The sequence below is a fragment of the Miscanthus floridulus genome, chromosome 8 (assembly GCF_019320115.1).
Source record: "Miscanthus floridulus cultivar M001 chromosome 8, ASM1932011v1, whole genome shotgun sequence".
Taxonomy (NCBI): Eukaryota; Viridiplantae; Streptophyta; class Magnoliopsida; order Poales; family Poaceae; genus Miscanthus; species Miscanthus floridulus.
In genome coordinates this window covers 84,636,943-84,648,999 of record NC_089587.1, presented here as the reverse complement: position 1 = coordinate 84,648,999, position 12,057 = coordinate 84,636,943, and positions in this window count along the sequence as shown.

The window sequence follows — 12,057 nt, the reverse complement described above, 5'->3', positions numbered from 1 at the left end:
GACTTAGGTAGAGGCAATAAAAGGTGACTTGAAAGGATGGAATATACCTTAAAACTTAGCCTTAGATAAGAGTGATTGGAAAATAGCTATTCACGTGCCTGAACCTTGATTGCTTCTGCTGGGTTTCAACTCTAGCCTACGTCAACTTGTTTGGGACTTAACGGCTTTGTTGTTGTTGTTGTTGTTGTATAATCAGCAAAGTATCATTGAACTGTTGTAGGAATGGAGAAAAAAGTTAGTATTGGCAACTTGACATCCTTGAGAAAATAACTAGATTAGCTATTCTCGTCCTGTAATAAAATGCATCCTAAAATTTTTGAAGACAATTTAAAGAAATACTCGAATGATACATGTAGGATCGATTAAAGCCAGTTAAAAAGCTTTTACTCATATTATGGTTTTAACAAATTTTGCTAAATTTGAGTATGGACACAATGTATAGAATGTCTTATATTTTATTAGAAATTGTAGAAGTCATAAAGCAATGTATTCTAGGACGATGGAGGAAGTATATGTACTCCCCCCATTCTAAATTGTAAGATGTTTTGATTTTTCTAATAAATATATAGTTTTGATATGCGTTTAGATATACACAATATCTAGATATGCTAGTGAAAACGATGTACCTAGAAAACCAAAACGGAACCAACTAACGGATCCTCCCAAATAGACATACTGTGTATATACAAAGAAAATAACCCTGCTTCAAACAAAAAAAAAAAAAACTGTTGTTGGTTGATGCAATATCTTCTTGTACGACGTGAATGTCCGATACGCACAGCTAGGGCCGTTATTGAAGACATGTTTCAGTGCTGACCGCTGTCTAGAAGATTTTGCAGCAACCAACATTCTCATCCATATGATTGTTCAGGATTTTGTCGTGCAAGTACACGGCACGTACGTCTCTACCACGTTTGAGCACGTACTACCGTTGGTGGACTTTGTTTTATAATGGCTGCTTATATAGCGGCGAAAAATATAATATGGTTGGTTTCACCAAGATAACTTGAACGGAAAAAAACATCTCCACATCTCCGTATTGCGAAAGAGACAGAAGAAAAAAGAAGTTTAAACTCGAAAGCTCGTGATCGCAAATAAAAAAAAGAAAAAAAAACTTGAAAGCTCAGATACGCATTATAAATACAAGAACAAAAAAAAACTCACCCGCAAGGGATATGACAGCCCCCGACATTACAAATACAGGAACCAACATAACGTATCTGTGGTCGTCATCAGATATTTAATCTAATATTACAACATAAATATATAAATAAATATCCTGACTTTCTTAAAAAATAGAATCTGCAAAGTATGTTTATGAACTGTCTGAGGAATGGAAAAAGAATGGTATTATTAGCAATTTGGCATCCTTGAGAAGAACACTGTTGCTGTTGGTTGATGCAATATCTTCCACGACGTGAATGTCCGATCGCACGGTCGTTATTGGAGACATGCTTCAGTGCTGACCGCCATCTACAAGATTTTGCACCAACAAACATTCCCCTCCATATTTCGCAAAAAAAAAAAAAAAAAAAAAAAAAATCCCCTCCATATGATTGTTCTGGATTCTGTGCAAGTGCACGCACGTACGTTTCTGCCACGTTTGAGCACGTACTTATACCGTTGATGGATTTGTTTTATAACGCCTGCTTAAAGAACGGCCAAAAAATATGGTTGCTTGGTTTCACAAAGATAACTGAAAGGAGAAAAAAAAACATCTCCACATGCATTCGATCATATTTCATGAACCAACCATTTATATGTTTTCCTTGACAAAGGCTGGAGCTGGACATGTGTTCCTCCATATCACTCTGAGCTTGTGCAACATAGCCACAGCCACAGGTTAGTGTACGTAAATAGGGTGAGTATTTTACTCGCGACAGAGTGCCGAAAGGGGACAAGTTTTTGCGTCAGAAAGATTCTTCTCGTGGCATTACCAGTGTCAAAAACAAAACACAACCTTGTTGGATTTATTTGCTGGCTTGCTGCTAAGCGAGGTAGCGACGGGGGACATCAGACATGTGCCTGGGTAATCATCAGTTAGCAAAGTAAACCTCTGGTTCTAACAAGCTAGACAACGCAGAGGACAACGGCCTGGCATATTTTATTACCCTCTGCAATTAAAACAATGAACTCATCACAGTCACTTCAGTAATCAAGTAGTAGTGCTATAGTGCTGCTGATCGCCAACAATCCGAAAAGACGAAAACAACTATAAAAAATATTTGGAATACTCCTTATAATAAATGTTTGTTTGGATACCCTTGTATCTACCTAAATCCACTTTTGTTGAAATAGATTGAAGTAGAATTTAAACTAACTTACACACTAATCCACCTCAAATTATGTGAATTAAAATGAATACGAGAGTATCCAAACTAAGCCCTAAGCATGTATATCTTACCACCTCGGCTACTTACAACTGAATTCGGCCGCTTTCTTTTGAGTCTCTCGGTACAACATTTTCTTACCATCTCCTTGATGCAAATACAACAAAACTAACAGATGCAGATGCAAGAAGCCAAATGACATGGCATACAAGGGGGAGACGAGTAGGGCCCCTGCTTAGGTTGCACTGTTGGACATCATTTGCTCATACAGTCTCACTCACTGCTGCATGCAATGGCCAACTCCCAAGTGACATGCAAAAAGGCTTAAAGCTAGTAGCACTGTAGTATACGTATACTAGCATGGTTGCAAGCATGTTAGCCCAGCAGTGCAAAAAAGGCCTAAAGCCTAAGCAAGGGTGATCAACTTTCAGAGTTTTGTATGGGTGGCTCGGTCGGCCATTGCACAAACAGCCCATGCGACCGTTCATAGCCAAAGCCCGTGCTTAGTAATCGGGAGCTATTTGAATAATCCTGCTTGGCCATGTAATGGGGGACATGAGTGAGTGGTAAAGGTGCTGATGAGCTGATCAGAGCACACTGCACAGTTGTGTGTTTTAGTTCAGTGTGCATTCTCTCCCTTTTGTCATCTTTTGGTAATGAGGATTATATTTTGAGGGCTAGCTAGGCTGTTTGTGCCTGTGGTCTAGCTAACTAGGGCCTTTTGTTGCAACTGGGAAAAGATGGTGGTGATTACCCATCTGTGCCACTAATCAGCACTTGTTTAGAGAACCCATCTAACCATCTGGAGTCGGTAATGCAGGTTTTAGCTGAAGTACTTCCTCAGAGAACGTACCCGGTGCTCCCACATCCCATGCTACCATTTGGGGGGAAAAACACCCAAATGTATCCGAAAAATTCCAAGAAAAATATGAATACATAGATGTTACAAAGTTCCGTGTTCATGAAAAAAAGTTAAGGCGCGACAAAAGATTATGCAAGGAGGTAAAGGTAAGAAAGTGAAATCAACACTTGTTCACAACTATTCAAGTGTTGATTTCATTTTTTTTTACTTCATTGTACATATTTTTTGTTGCATCTCAAACTTTACAGGAATATAGAATTTTATTTTCATCATCTATCCATTCATATTTTTATTAGATTTTCTTTGACGCATTTAGATGTTTTTTAAATTAATGGGAGCACAGGAGCATGGGGTGGGAACACACCAGATATGTTCTCGTACTTCCTCCGATCTCAGTCACAAGTATAAATTTGCTGAATTTCTACTGCAGCGAAACGAGCCGAAGAATGTGCTATAAGTTGTAGAGAAGAAGCATAGCATGGAGATCTACAAACCAAATTATAACTCTCACCTCATGAATTTAAGACAAATTTATATCTAAACTTTTCAAATAGCCAGGTCCATAAAATAGACTACAATTCCTTCAAATAAGAGGATCCAAATAGGTCCTTATATTTATGGACCGAAGGAATATATGTTATTACAAAAAAATAGTTCCTTTTTGCAACGAGTCTACTTTTGTTGATGTTGTATTGTCAATCTAGACGTCACACAGTGATATCCGCGATGATCAAGGTGAACAAAGTCAATGATATATAGCACGTATATACGTGCGCCCTTTCTTTTGCCGCAATAACCAAGTTTAGGGTCTATTTGAACGAGCCAGAGCTAGTTACTAATTGGACTAAAAATTAGCTCAAATTAGTTACGCTTAGCTAGTTACCTGGCTAACAACTGGTCGAAGGCTTGCAAAAAGTTAGTTTGCACATTAGTCTTCCTATTTGGATACACTAGACCTATTTCTAACCATTTTTTTAGCTACCCTCTTTGTTATAAGTCGCTTTGATTTTTTGGTAGATCTATTTTACTCTCTCTCTCTCTCTCTCTATATATATATATATATATATATATATATATATATATTATGTCTATATACATAGTAAAATAGATGAATAAAAAAAATTAAAGCGACTTATAATTTAGAACGGAGGAGTAGTTAGCAATTAGCAGCCTGTTTATTTTGGCTTATTCGCTCATATCTGACTTATAATCCACAGCTTAAATAGTATTTTCCTCTCACACCAAACCAGTCAGCAGTATTTTCAATCATGGCTTATAAGTCAATTTAGCTGAACCAAACATGCTGCAGCTCTTCTATCAGGACCGTACAACGGATCGTGCTAGCTAGAGCTACCCTCGGATCATGTGTTCGTACGTGCACGGCGCCTTTCGCTGTCACTGTTTACAGCGACATGAAATGCATTGCACCTGGTGACTTGGATGCATGCATCATCCATCGTGTTGCCAACTTGCATTGTCATATGAGTACGGAGTAGTATATGACATGAATCGGTTATGATGAAGCACCTAGGGGGTGTTCGGCTGGCCTTGTTCAGGACGAATTTAGACGGTTTGAGAGAATTCTAAAGAAATTTGTGAGAGAAAAATACTATTCTGGATAGAAAAAGAAGCGGATCAAGCTGGATTTAAGGACACGTGAACGGACCCACTAGGGGTGTTTGGTTCTTTAGTGCTCCTAAAATTCATGTCACATCGAATGTTTAAATACTAATAAGAAACATTAAATATAGATTAATTATAAAACCAATTACATAGATTGAGGCTAATTTGCTAGATGAATTTTTAAGCCTAATTAATTCATCATTAGCATATGTTTACTGTAGCACAACGTTATCAAATTATGGACTAATTAGACTTAAAAGATTCGCCTAGTAAATTAGTCGTAAGTTGTGCAATTAGTTTTATAATTAATCTGTATTTAATACTTTATATATATATATATTTAAATATTTGATGTGACATAAATTTTGCGACACAAACATGCCCTCATTCCTCTCGCATTCGCATGCACCCGCAAGCATTCATTCGTGCATGCATTGCAGGGTCCATGTCCGTCCATCGTGTCGATTTCACAGTGGGTTGACGAACCTTGGATCGAGTCCTGTGCGCATCAGTACCTCTGTGGTCCAGTGAGCGGCAGCACTCTGCAATGCACTGCCTCCGATCCCTCGAGAGCCGGTCGCGCGTGCCTTTACACAGGGCGTCTGCTGTGCAGCCTGCACGCACGTCTCGGTGTCAGGCGCCATGCCTCGGCTCGAGCGCATCTGCACGCCTGCAGCCGTGGCACCACCGCCGCGCCGTCAGCAGCGTAGCGTCTGCGTACTCCCTCCGTCAAAAAAAAAAAAAACGCAATTCTAGCTACACGACGTACGTAGGAGGACCAGTCGCCAGTCGCGAGAGCGCTGCGCCCGCCTCGAACGGGGAGTGGAGCGTGCCCGTGCGTGCGACGGTGCGAGCGGGCGAACCGAGCAAAATGCTTTGCCGTGGCCCGTGGCCGGTGCTGGCGGATGGGTTTACTGGCAAAGGCGGGGAAGGGAGCACGGCCGGGGTGTGGGCGCCGTACCCCACCCATTGCGGCGTCGTGGACTTTGGATTTTTTTACAATTTAGCCATTTTTTTAGTAAAAATTTCACGTTTACACCCCTAGGTAAGGTAAGCCCAACTTTAGACCCTTTTCTCGGTGTCATGACCTATGACGTCGAGGTAACACGTCTCGGCAGCGCCGAGCATCGAAACCAGATGTCGATATAGCGCTGAGACATGTCGACATCTGGTCTCGATGCTCGGCACCGAGACATGTTAGCTCGGCGACATAGGTCATGGCGTCGAGAAAAGAGTCTAAAGTTGGGTTTAAACGTGAATTGTTTACTGAAAAAGGGGCTAAATTACAAAAAAAAAAATCGTTCGTGGACTCCATTTTTCCGTGACGAGACGACGAGTTGGGTTTGGTACTAAGAGTTTTTATTTTGGGCCGAGAGTCGAGAGCCCGTAATGAGTCGGATCGGCTGGGCTCAAAGCCTTTACTCCGTGAGACGTGCTGCTGGGCTGGGCTCTCCTCTCCTCTGGCAGGCCGGGTTTGGCGGGGTTGGGCCTGGGAGGATTTTTCGATGCAAAAAGAGTCGAGTTTCAACATTTATTTATTAAATTAAACGTTCTTCCATGCCCTGTATCAGTCTTTATTGTTAGTCATAAGTATTTGTTGCCATAAGTGCTTTGCAGCTGCTGCCAATTACTCTACCGTAACTTTGCTCTGCACCAACACTACTTTGCAGCGGGCAGTGGCACTGCTAAGCTACAACTTGTGCAAGCTCTGCCAGGGCAGCGGATATTTTCCTAGGCTCATAGATTCACCGTGACTATGTGATTTTAGCGATTGCTCAAAGCTAGGCTTTTGGGTTCAAATCAGGATATAGGCTTCATCCATTCTTACGGCTTGTTCGTTGATTGGTTTCTGGGTTGGTAAGTCTGACTGGTGCTGGTTTGTTGTGAGAGAAAAACATTATTAGCTCTCCGATAAGTCCTGGCTGAAACCAAGAAGCGAACACGTTCTCACGGTTCTCGTTCTGTCCCTTCGATCGTGCTTTCAAACAGATAATGACTTAAAAAAACAGATGGGGCTGCCTTTCTTTCTTTTTTTTTCTTTTTTTTAAAAAAAGACGCATACAGTATCACAGTTAGCAACTTTGTACCGCGGGACGGCAGGAGGCACACTGACCGAGCCAGTCGGCTAAGATCCACCAAAGCGAACCTGAGAAGAACTCATTGGTGAATGGCCGCACTGAAACTGAAAGACTGTGAGAGGGGATCTCTCGCAAAGTCGCAATCCATACGCGGTGGCTTTCCGCTCTGCGGCTGCTTCTTTCACAAGTGCCAGTACCTATGCTGTTTCTAGCTGCATCTAAGCCTTTCCAGTAGCCCTATCTAGTCTAGTCAAAAGTTGCCCTGCACCGAGCCACCATCTCCTAGCAATAGCATACCAGGGAAAACGCATAGCAGTGGAAGCCTCAAATCAGAGAAGGGGAGGAAGGCTGGTTGGATGGCGAAGGAAGGCGACGAAAAAAAGTCGATTTAACCTCCTCAACTACTATGGTGGTTATCTATTTCATTCGTTCACCTATAAAATCAGGTATTCTGACCTCTAAACTATTGAAAACCGTCTAAATAACCTCTGAGACGGTTTTAAAAGTGGTTTGCTGATGTGACAAATTAAAAAGTCTATATAACCCTCTAACGTATCAAGGGTGGACTGCATGACCCCCTCAACTATAAAATATGATATTGTATCACTTAAAGCATATAATAATATTGAAATGATGGCCATGTAGGGTCGTTCGCATACCGTATTCCACCACATTGGCCTAAGGACACATGCTTGCACACAGGCCCATAGATGGCCAACAGGCCGGCTCGGCACGGCAAGGCACGGGCCCGTGAAAGCACGGCCCGATAGCCAACGGGCCGGCACAGCACGCCATGCCTCCCAGGCCGGCCCGAGAAGCACGGCCAATTTCGCAGGCCGTGCCAGCCCAAGGCCCACTGGCTGCCGCTAGAGAGAGAGAGAGGGGAAGGGGGTCGACGCCGCTCGCTGGAGATCCGCCGGAGAAGGGAGGGAGGGAGGACGCTGGGAGCAGATCCGTCACGGAGGAGGAGATCCGCGTCGTCCCGCGCTGGATCCGCGCCGCCCCTGCCCGGAGAGGTTCGCGCAGGAGGAGAGCCGCCCTGCTCCATGCCGCTGCAGGGGCCGCGCGAGCTCCGCCATAGGGGGCCACACGAGCTCCACCGCGGAGTGCCGCTGCAGGGGCCGCGCGAGAGGGGCTGCCATCGGGAGGGAGGGAGAGGGGCGCCGTTGTTGCGCCGGGAGAGAGTGGAGGGAGGGCCGGAGGGAGAGAGAGAGGAGCTCTGCATCTCAGTGAGGAGGAGGAGCGAGTGCGGCAACTGAAGGGATAGGGTTCGGGCGTGGGGAGGAAGACGGCTGCGCACGGGAGGGAGACAGCCGGCGCGCTCGCCCCAGAGGTAGATTCGGTCGCCAGCGCGCTCGCCCTGGAGGTGGGGCCGCGCGGGGAGGCATGGAGGAGGCGGTCGCCGGTGCGTTTGAATCCGGCCGTCGCCGTTCGCGGGACATGGCTGCGCGCGGGAGGGAGACGGCCGCGCGCGAGGGAGACGGCCGCGCGCGAGGGAGACACCGCCGCGCGGGGAAGAGGCGAGAGGGAGCGGGTAGGATTTAGGGTTCAAGGTGAGGCGGTCAGGGTGAGGCAGGGGGAGGCGGGGAGCTGGGCTGCGCACGGGAGGGAGACGCCGCCGCGCGGGGAAGAGGCGAGAGGCGAGAGGGAGCGGGTAGGATTTAGGGTTCGGGGTGAGTCGACCGGTGAGGGTGAGGCGGGGGGAGGCGGGGAGCTGGGCTGAATGTCGCCCTGGCCTGGGGGCGCGGCCGCGCGGAGTTGGCAGGCCGAGCCACTAGCGGGTCCGCTCGACTGTAGCAGGCCGTGCCATGCCGCCCCACGTGCCTGGGGTAAGGCCTAGGCACGGCCTGCTCCTCTAGGCTGGGCCAGCCCGGGCCCGCTAGCCTCCGTGAGGGGCCGTGCTTGGGCTGGGCCAAAAAAACTGGCCTTGGGTCGGCCCGACGGGCTCGGTCTGCATGGCCAAATATACATAGGCCCATCGGATGCCTCCCTATCTGAACTCTTTCTAGGCTTGTGCTACCGTCTGTTGAGCACAACTTGTTTTCTGCTCCACCTCATGCACTCCCCGACGGCATTGAGCACATGCACTACGGTTGCGCCCATGTCATCCGGCTCCTCCCACATCCTTGCCCCCTCTCACTTTCTCCTTCTATATGGCGGAATGCACTGTCCAAACGACACCAAAGACCATCCGATGAGTCATTTGAACATTTTTTATGTTTTACGGACTATAATATCATGTTTTATAGTCGAGGGGGTCATGCAGTCAACCCTCGATATGTTAGGTGGTTATATAGATTTTTTTAATATACCACATATGCAAAACCACATGCAAAACCGTCTCAGGGGATTATTTAGATGGCTTTCAATAATTTAAAATGTAGAATACCTTATTTTATAGTTCTGAGGATGAAATAGACATCTACCTATATTTAAGGGGCTAAGCAGACTTTTTTCGGAAGGCAATTGGAGAGATGTGAAGCAACAGCAAAGGTTCACGGAACCTGCCTGCCTGCCCTTTCGCGCTGTCCCAAAGGCCGAGCTAGTTGAGCCCCCTGAGCCGAGCTGAGCATCCCAATCATTGCACTGATCAAGGTGGACTCAGGTATTTGTTTTCTGCCACCCGTCATCGTCCCGTCCTTGACATGCGTTGCGAGCAAAAGATAAGGATTATACAGTTAATCGTACCATTAGGCTCCTCTCTCCCATCCTGGGTCATTATCACCTCGCGGACTAATCGCAGAGCCTCCGCTAAACCAGTGTGCCAGCCAGAACCAGACCATGCATGTTCCTGGCTGCTGAAACTGGAGAATATTAAACCAGTACTGTCACGTGATCCTCCCTCGCTCATCTATACACGTAAAAACTGTTGACTCGCTGGCGGTGGCGATACCGCGTACTACCTCCGTCCTAATAAAAAAAAAACTCGTGTTTTTGGTTCGGTGCAGTAAAACTAAATTAACATTCCACAAGTTTCGGAATGCAAAAAAGTGTATTTCACACAAGGAGTGGTCAAATTTTATAGAATAATTAGTCAAATTACATACAAGTCTAACATTAAGCTTTAATTTGCATCAAAATACTTGCTTTCAATAAGTGTCCCAAAGATAATACTGATCTTTTGATAAATGCAACATATTTTAAGAGAAACTAATGGCCGAAATTCGTTGGGAGGTGGGGGTAGAAAAATTATTTATGATATCAAATAGGTATAATATAAAAATATAGGTTTTATAATAAAAAATATTATAATACTTATTTATATTAAACTCTAGTTAGCTTAAGACAAAGGGAGTATTAGTATCTAGCACAAAGGTACTATGTACAGCCACATGTCTAAGGACAAGTACATTGCTACACATCAGCGGCCTCATATATAGGTCGTCTCATGCAGCGTCACGTGCGATTAATTTTTTATGATATGGACAGAAGCGAAAGATACGAGAAAAAGTGGTGGTTGTTTGCGAAACGATTGTTCTCGGGAGACTAAAATTATGACTATGAGACAACAATTGCACCACTGTATGAGTTGTTGTTGCCGTGCAACACACAACATTCTTTTTATTCTATGTATAAATTAAGGGATCCTGAGTTATCATGAGACAACTTAAAAGACAATAATTATGCATGTTGTCTATTAAGTCGTCCTTAAAATTATGCGGCTCTGCATGAAATTATTGATTAGACAATACCAATGTATTTGCCCTACCTTGTTAAAAAAGTGTATTTGCCCTAAGGGCATGTTTGATACTGTGTGCTAGTTGTTAGCTAATTAGTTAACTATTTTTTTTTGGCTCAAATTAAGTCTAGGAGAGCTAATAGGTTGGCTAATCTTTCGCTAAGTCTTTAATAGTTGTTAGCCAACCAGCCTAGCTAATTTAAATTATTTTTTTAAATCCTAACTTGAAAGTCGAAACCTGTCGCGAGGCCGAACACGATTTTTCTGCAGGCCCTCTCGTCACCGTCGGAAAACGGAGGGAGAGGACAGTGAACCCGGACACGGTTCGCCCGCCGCCGGATCGGAGGCCGGCCTGCCGGGCAGCAGCCGGACGCGACCAAGGACGGCCCGGACGGACGAACCAAAGGCGGCGCGAGCGTCACGGGGGCCGTCTCCGTCTCCCGGAAGAAGAGAAAGGCGAGCGAAAGAGAGATCCCTCGCGTCGCGTCCCGTTCCAATCCAGCCTGTGCCGCGTGGCGTCCACGACGGCTGGCGCTGGCATGCATTTGATTGCGGCTACCTAGCTAGCTGCTCGACCACTACGAGACGCTAAGATAAAATAGAGAATAAAGAACCGCGCGCGGCTGCCGACCTGTGCCACTGCCGTGCGCGATGATGCCTACGCATCTCGGCAAGTGGGCGCGGCGGCGGATGATCCGCCGGACCGGAACAGATCCTCTCCTCCACCTCCACCGCCGGCCGGGAGGAGACAAAGGCGAGCGGGCGCACGGGCGCACGCAGATTTTCTGCGACCGCGGAGACGTCATGACCGGCGCCAACCTTACCCGGCACTCACTCCGCAATTGCAACCGGCGGCAAACAGGGGGTCGCCGTCGTCCGTCCACGCACGCTGCACCTACACAAACACCTATTACTGCTACTTAGGATTCCTGTTCCTGTTCTTGCCCCTGTCTGGACTTTGGATGCTCATCAGACTTCCCAAAAAGATTTGGTGGAGGACCTTTTTCCAGCTCGAGTAGTACAGCTTTTTTCTCCTTTAGATTAGATTACACAAGCTGAGACGAAGATAAGCCTCGGAAACAGAGGAGCAGAAATGGGGTTAGATGGCCGTATATCATGTTCTGTTCGTTTCGCTTATAATCCGTCTTTTCACCACAGTGTTTTGACTATATTCGCTTATAATCCGTCTATTCAGCACAGTGTTTCGACTATGTCCTGTTCGTTTCCCTTGTGATCCGTCTTTTCAGCACAGTGTTTCGATCAGTTTTTTCCCTTGTAATCCGTCTTTTCAGCCGTGTTTCGATCAGTTTTTTCAACGAAGCAAACGAGCCCGTCCACGTACCAATCACCAAGCAGCTGGTGAGCTAATCCATCCATCCAACCATAATGGTACAACACAAACATGAATGGTTGGTTTAGCTGTCATGACAAACCACCACCACCAATGGAATGGAATATAGTACTAGTAGCTCGAGTTGGGCGATA